Raw genomic sequence first — 7024 nt, forward strand, 5'->3', positions numbered from 1 at the left:
CCCGATCCTATTCCCATCCTGTCCCCGTCTCATCGCTCAGCCCGGCCCCGATCCTATGCTGATCCCGTCCCTCAGCTCTCCCTCCGTCCGGCCCCGAGTCCGGCCCCATTCCGTGCATCAGCCTGGCCCCAATCCTATCCTGATCCCGTCCCTCAGCCCTCCCAACGCCCGGCCCCGAGTTCGGCCCCATTGCAACCCTCAGCCCGGCCCCGAGCCCATCCCTCAGCCGGGCTCCGATCCTATCCCGGTCCTATCACTCAGCCTGGCCCCCATCCTGTCCTGATCCTATTCGGAGCCCCCCATCCCTCAGCCCTATCCCCGCTCCTATCCCGATCCCATCCCTCATCCCTGTCCCCGATCCCATCCCATCCCCATCCCATCCCATTCCATCCCCATCCCATCCCCATCCCATCCCCATCCCGATGTAGCCCCGCTCCCCGCGTGGCCGAGGCAGGTGAGTCCTCGGGATCCCCGCAGGGTTCGGCTGGGAAGGAGAGGATGGAAATCGGCCCTGTTTTCCCTCGTGTTTTCCCCTCGCTGTGAGCAATCCCGCCCTCCAGCTCCCACCGCAGAGTGTTTCTGGCTTTTAGAGTCTTCTGGCTTTCAGAGAACCACACCTGATCTGCCCAGCTCCCCCCCAGCCTGGGGCGCAGTGCACAGTGCCCTGTTTGTCACTGTTTTTATCGTCCCCTCTGCAGTTTGTGGTGCAGTTTCTGCAGTTTGAGCCCGCAGATATTTTGGGGATGAACATCAGTGTCCTGCCCCAGTGGGGAGTCCTTCACAGTGGGGCACAGGTGTTGTCCTGATGGCCTGGCCTTGTCCCCTGGACTGTCAATTCTCTTCATATCTTTGATGTTTTGGTGTAAACTTCATTAGGCAAAGCATGTCTTTTTCTAAAATTTAATTCAGGTATTTCCCCCCATTTATTTCCCTATTTCTCTGCTTCCAAGAAAACACTTCTGGTGCATGCCATGAGGAGATGCTACATGGAAATGAGATTAAATTTAAATTCATTATGATAGAGCTTCATACAACACTTGAGTGCAGCAAGACTCTGCTTTTTGAGCTCATAATAGATTTCCAAGACCAAACAAAGCAAATATTCAGATTCAGAGTGTGTTGATGCAGTGTGCTAACAGGATCTGTTGATGTTATCTGCAGCAGCCATGGGAGCTCCACCTCTGCCAGCCAGACCTTCCCTCAGGCTTGGGAATCTCAGTCCTGCAGGGATTCCCAGGCTGGGATTGCAGACACACCAGCCTGTCAGATGAAGCCCAGGAGCTCTGAGGAGCAGCAGGAACAGCTGTGAGTACAATTTTGGCCATACCTGTGCCCACAGAGCTGGTGCACAGCTCCCCAGCCCTCCCCTCATCCTGGAATCATGGAATGGGTTGGGCTGGAGAGAGATTTAAAGCTCATCCCACCATCCCTGGCCAGGGATGAACCTCTCCTGAAGAGCTTCCAGCAGTTCCTGGCTTCCACAGGTGAGAGATGCAGTTTCCCTCTTAGGTGGCATTCCCAAAAGTGTGCTGAGGGTGGTTCCTCAGCAACAGTGAAGATCAGGGCTGGTTTCTGTGTAAAACTGGTTAAACCCACAATGTCCCTGCCCATGGCTGTGGGGTGGAACTGGATGGGCTTTGAGGTCCCTCCCAACCCAAACCACTCTGTGATTCCAGTAAAAAACATCAGTTATTAATCAATTCTGCCAGTCTTGTGATTTTTTTTTTTATTAAAGATCATGCTTAGAGTTGTATAAAGTAGTTAGAAACTGTGGGGAAAATGAAGTTTAAGATGGTCTCAAGATTTAGATTAGTCATTATCTCTGCCCTTGCCCAGATTTCTTCCTTCCTCTCATCTGGGTAAATTTGTTTAGTGTTGTGGTGGGATGTAGTTGAGTGTTTTTGTTCTTGGTTTGGCTTACATGGGAAGGATGCTGTCATTTTGGAATGAAATCTGCCCAGTGACCATCTGTCTCCCCATTTGGATGAAACAGGACATTGATTTAGGCAGTGGAATGATGAAAGATTTTCTTGAAAAAACAAATGAGCACTTTGCTTTTTTTAAAGCCCCTGGCAGTGGGAAACTGTGGCTTCAGGCAGAGCTCTGTGTACAGTGAGAGCTTCATACCCTGTGTGTGTCATAGGAAGAAACAGGGCCACCACTTCATTTATTTGGCAATAAATAAAGGTTTTGTTTATGTTTAAGTGCCTAAATTTGCATCTTGGCTAAATCCTCCTTCAGAAGGTGTTGGAAGTGTGAGGCATCAAGGTCAGAGTGACCCTAAAGCAAAAGTTCTTTTGGTAATAGGAAAATAAATGCTGTTGTCTTTGTAAGGTTTCTTACCAAATTTCTTCAGCAGCACTGATAAGTGTTCTGAAAATACATGGATTGTCTTCACTGCTCTCACTTTTCCTCTAAATTTATAAGGTGAACTAAGCTGAAAAATTTAAATGAGGGCAGTGACATTTCCTGGCAGGATTTGCTTTGTTTATTTTATTTTATTGTTGGCACTTATGTGTGTGCAGACTCAAAACCACCTTTGTGTCAGATCACTGCAGTTTTTCATGCAGGAAGGGATTAATGAGTTTGGGATCAGCTGATGGGGAGTTGTTTAAATACAAAGGAAAAGCTCCTTTGGATGAGCATGACACACTCATGGGCTGAGCAGCTTCTCCCTGTGTGTGAGAACTGGGTGAGTGAGAGGCTTTCCAGTTCTCCTGTGTGCTCTGCTTTTCCTGAAACATTCTGTGGTGTCTGAGGTTTAAAAGTGGAGCCATAATCTGCCTGTGTTATTTTCCAGACAAATCAGTCCCTCCGTGTGGTTTAGAATCCCAGAATGATTTGTCTTGGAGGGGACCTTAAAGCTGATCTCTCTCCAAACCCTTCCCACTGGAATGCAGCCCCCAAAAGAGGTGCCAATCATTTCTAAAAGCTGGGAATTGCTGGATTTGTGTGGCACTTGCTGTCCGTGAAGGCAGCTCAGTGTGTCACATATGTGACCCATTTTTGGTGTCTTGAAATGGTCTCATCTGCTCCAATTTCCTTCTTTAGCATTTTTAAGGTTCTTGTGCCCATGGCCCACATGAATGAAATCATGTCTAGGAATAGATTCAGCCTTGCTCAGCATTTATTCTGGGAACAGTTTGGAACTGGCCACTTTTGAAAAGCAGCATCAGAGGCACCGTTAGGAAAACAGCCACAATATTTTAGGCAATCAAGCAATTTGTAAGAAGCATTTGTTTCCATGTGGGACAGTGAGCTTGTGCCTCTTGAGCAGCCACCCCAAACATCCCCACACTGGGGATGTGTGAGGGGATGTGCAGTGGGGTTATCTCAGTGTAGGGTGATGAGCAGTGGGGTTATCCCAGTGTGGAGTGGGATTATCTCAGTGTGGAGTGATGGGCAGTGGGGTTATCCCAGTGTGGGGTGATGTGCAGTGGGGTTATCTCAGTGTGGGGTGATGGACAGTGGGGTTATCCCAGTGTGGAGTGGGGTTATCCCAGTGTGAGGTGATGGGCAGTGGGGTTATCCCAGTGTGGAGTGGAATTATCTCAGTGTGAGGTGATGAGCAGTGGGATTATCTCAGTGTGGAGTGGGGTTATCCCAGTGTGGAGTGGGGTTATCTCAGTGTGAGGTGATGGGCAGTGGGGTTATCCCAGTGTGGGGTGATGGGCAGTGGGGTTATCTCAGTGTGCAGTGGGGCTATCCCAGTGTAGGTGATGTGCAGTGGGGTTATCTCAGTGTGAGGTGCTGTGCAGTGGGGTTATCTCAGTGTGAGGTGGGATTATCTCAGTGTGAGGTGCTGTATAGTGGGGTTATCTCAGTGAGGAGTGGGATTATCCCAGTGTGAGGTGATGGGCAGTGGGGTTATCCCAGTGTGGAGTGGGGTTATCTCAGTGTGGGGTGGGATTATCTCAGTGTGAGGTGATGGACAGTGGGGTTATCTCAGTGTAGGGTGATGAGCAGTGGGGTTATCCCAGTGTGGAGTGATGTGCAGTGGGGTTATCTGTGTGAGGAGATGTGCAATGGGGTTATCTCAGTGTAGGTGATGTGCAGTGGGGTTATCCTAGTGTGGGGTGATGTGCAATGGGATTATCTCAGTCTGAGGTGATGTGCAGTGGGATTATCCCAGTGTGAGGTGCTGTGCAGTGGGGTTATCTCAGTGTGCAATGGGATTATCTCAGTGTAGGGTGATGCACAGTGAGGTTATCCCAGTGTGGGGTGCTGTGCAGTGGGGTTATCCAGTGCAGATCAGCAGGCTGGATCCCTGGCAGTGGGAGGCAGCAGGCAGATGGGATTTCTGAGCCTGGCTGTGTCATCCTGGCACCACCCACGGCTGCTGCTCCATCCCTCAGCACTGTGGCAGGGACTCGGGGGGCTCAGTGCCACTTCCCACCTGTGTCTCCTCCAGGGCTCCTCATTCCTGCAGCCTCCAGCTTGGCAAGTCCTGAACCACAGGAACATTTCAGCCTGTGGTGTGTTGTCAGAAGAGCTGACCATCCCTGTGCTGGCTGTTCCTAAAATGCTAACACCTAAAGAAAGAAAGATGAACTTAAACTGAAGTGCCAAGTGAGGAATGTTTGGCTGAGGGAACAGAAGGGGGTGTTACTGACTGTTTCATCTCCTGGAACATTTGGGGATTAATGCAGCCACAGAAAACTTTGTGTTATCCAGCTGGCCACTCATGCCTCAACCTGAGTCTGGGCAGAAAAAAATCTACCTTTTTTTTTTTTTTTTTTTCCTAATTTAAAAAACCTTAGGAAATGTGAGAGACAAAAAGTCATGAACAGAATGAACGTAGCAATAGCAGTATCCTGTACCCTTCAGGAATGCTGGATCCAGCAACACACAGATGGATGAATCCCAGGAATAAAGCATTTCTAGTGTGCTCCCACACAGAATTCTTGTGGAAAGAAATGTCCAAAGGCAGATTCTCATTTGCAGAGCAGAGCATCTCCTACTCAGAGCACTTCAGGCTGTTTCTGAGAACAGCTGCTGAGCAGAGCAGGCATTTGGCTGTTTCTGCATCATCCCAGGGCTGGTTTTATTTAGGTTTTCTGCAGCCTGGGCCCACCCAGCTGCTCCCTGAGCTTCAGGTTTTGCTTCTTCAGTTCCTACATCTTACAAGAAAAATGTGTTGTTGAATTTAGCATTGATTTTTGTCCATTCAGTTACATTATTCTCAGTTTAAGGTGTTCACACTCCTGTTTCCCTCCTTGCTGTTTGAGTCGTGCAGAGCCTGGGAGGAACTCAAATTTACAAGCCTTTTCTCTTGTAAGGCTTGACCTTTTCCAGGGATATCCACAGAGAGAGACCTTCATTCACACCTTCAGCTTCTCCAGGAGCAGCTCTTAGCTGGTTTTCAGATGTGTGAAAACTGTCTTTGTGCTAGAACTAGCTGGTGATGTTAGAAAACACTTGGCTTTCAGTTGGCTGCATTGTAAAGGAACATTCCCATTTTGTTTAGTTTAAAAAGGAGAAGGACCAAAGCACTGCCATCCACACATTACTGCTCACCTGCTGGCAGGATCCACCTGGGAATCATCATTATCCTTCAAAAGTCTCAAAAGTTCAGTGATGTTTCATGAATCTTTTCATGTTCCTTAAGGACTGGTAAGTGTTGCTTTGGTCTTGAATAAATTTCCATGGTTTACATGGATTTAAGAGACTTCCACGAGAGGGTGCAGCAGTTCAACAAAATCCCATCGAAACCAGACGAGCCTGTCCCCACTCTGGGCATGTTTTGACTCATTTCGTGCATTAATTTGTGTATTTCCATCAACATCCAAGTCTGGTGGGTGCTTCAGCAAATCAGTTCAGTGTCCCACAGTGTCCCTCCAGTCTGGGACTTTTTGGTGTCCAGTGTTACCTGGTCTCAGTCTATACCTGATTCCCTGCAAATGCTCACTATGTGCATTTTAGAAATAAAATAAAATTAAAATTATTATTTTAGTTTGGAAGCATCAATAATTTCCCCCTCAGACTGGTCGAGCTGCAGAAGGAAATTCCACTTTAAAAAATTGAGTTCTGGAGAAACTGCTGACCTGAGTGTGACTAATAGAACAGAACAGAATGAAGTTCTGTGTTAAATGATTTCGTGTTCCAGGAGTGAGATGTGCAGCTGTGCTGACATCCTGAAAGCACAGAGGTGTTGTCTGCTCACACAGGCCAAGGGTCGAGGTCCATTCCCCTGCCTGGGCCACTAAAATACCTCTGCAGAAATGATTAACTCCTGACAAATTTCCAGGCCCACCCTAGAATCTTGTGTTCCCTGTCCAAATTCATCAATCCTAAATCACTTCCTGAGATAAGATTATTTGATAGTGAAATAACCAGAGGTGTGGTGATACTCATGAATAATACGTGATATTTTTTTTTGTTTTCACCAGACTTAATTTTCAGTAGGAGAAACAGCATTCTGTGCTTTCAAAACTTTTAATTACCAGTACAAGATATTAAAAGAGGGAGAATTTGAGACCAAGGAAATTACTTTGGTTACTGCCAGCTGCAAATGTAAAAGTTGGGTCTGAATTCAAAAGGTTTCACTGGTTCATTGGAACCACTCTAGTTTTGGGACTTTTCTTTTGAGCAGTGTGAAAAAGAAAAACGTGAGATTTACTAAAAATCCCCAATGCACAGTGAATATGTAACCAGCAAGAAAATGTTTATTTTAAAGATTAGCACCACCTTCTTCCACTGATTATTGTGTATAAACAGATAAGATCTGGAGATAAATAGAATGCATGAACAGAACGAAATAAATGAATAGAAACTCATTAATAAATTAATTTAGTGAACAGAAAATTTCATTTTGACACGGTTAGACTGTGCCATTTGTGCCTTCCTTGTCCTGAGGATCCAGCACAGCAGGGGGAGCCCAGTAGGTGTCAGTCCAGCCAAGGTTTCCTGAGAGCAGCTGTGAACAAACCTCTGCTGCCCTCCTGCCTCTTCCTTCCCGGCAGTGAAACCTGCCTGGCATCATTTCCCGTCAGAGCACAGCCAGCCCGGCAGAGATCCCCTTTTC

At 47.3% G+C, this 7024-nt stretch overlaps 2 long non-coding RNA genes across 2 annotated transcripts; both read left to right on the plus strand.

Annotated features, from left to right (window-relative positions):
* Nucleotides 1-381: 381 nt before the first annotated feature.
* LOC310913057 lies at nt 382-5925 on the plus strand. Its single transcript, XR_014590762.1, has 3 exons — nt 382-454; nt 1162-1305; nt 4412-5925. It is a non-coding gene; the product is annotated as an uncharacterized lncRNA (long non-coding RNA).
* On the plus strand, nt 1541-4401 carry LOC310913056. Its single transcript, XR_014590761.1, has 3 exons — nt 1541-3875; nt 4019-4076; nt 4139-4401. It is a non-coding gene; the product is annotated as an uncharacterized lncRNA (long non-coding RNA).
* Nucleotides 5926-7024: the final 1099 nt, after the last annotated feature.

Source organism: Zosterops lateralis (assembly GCF_965231275.1).
Source record: "Zosterops lateralis genome assembly, chromosome: 10".
Classification (NCBI taxonomy): Eukaryota; Metazoa; Chordata; class Aves; order Passeriformes; family Zosteropidae; genus Zosterops; species Zosterops lateralis.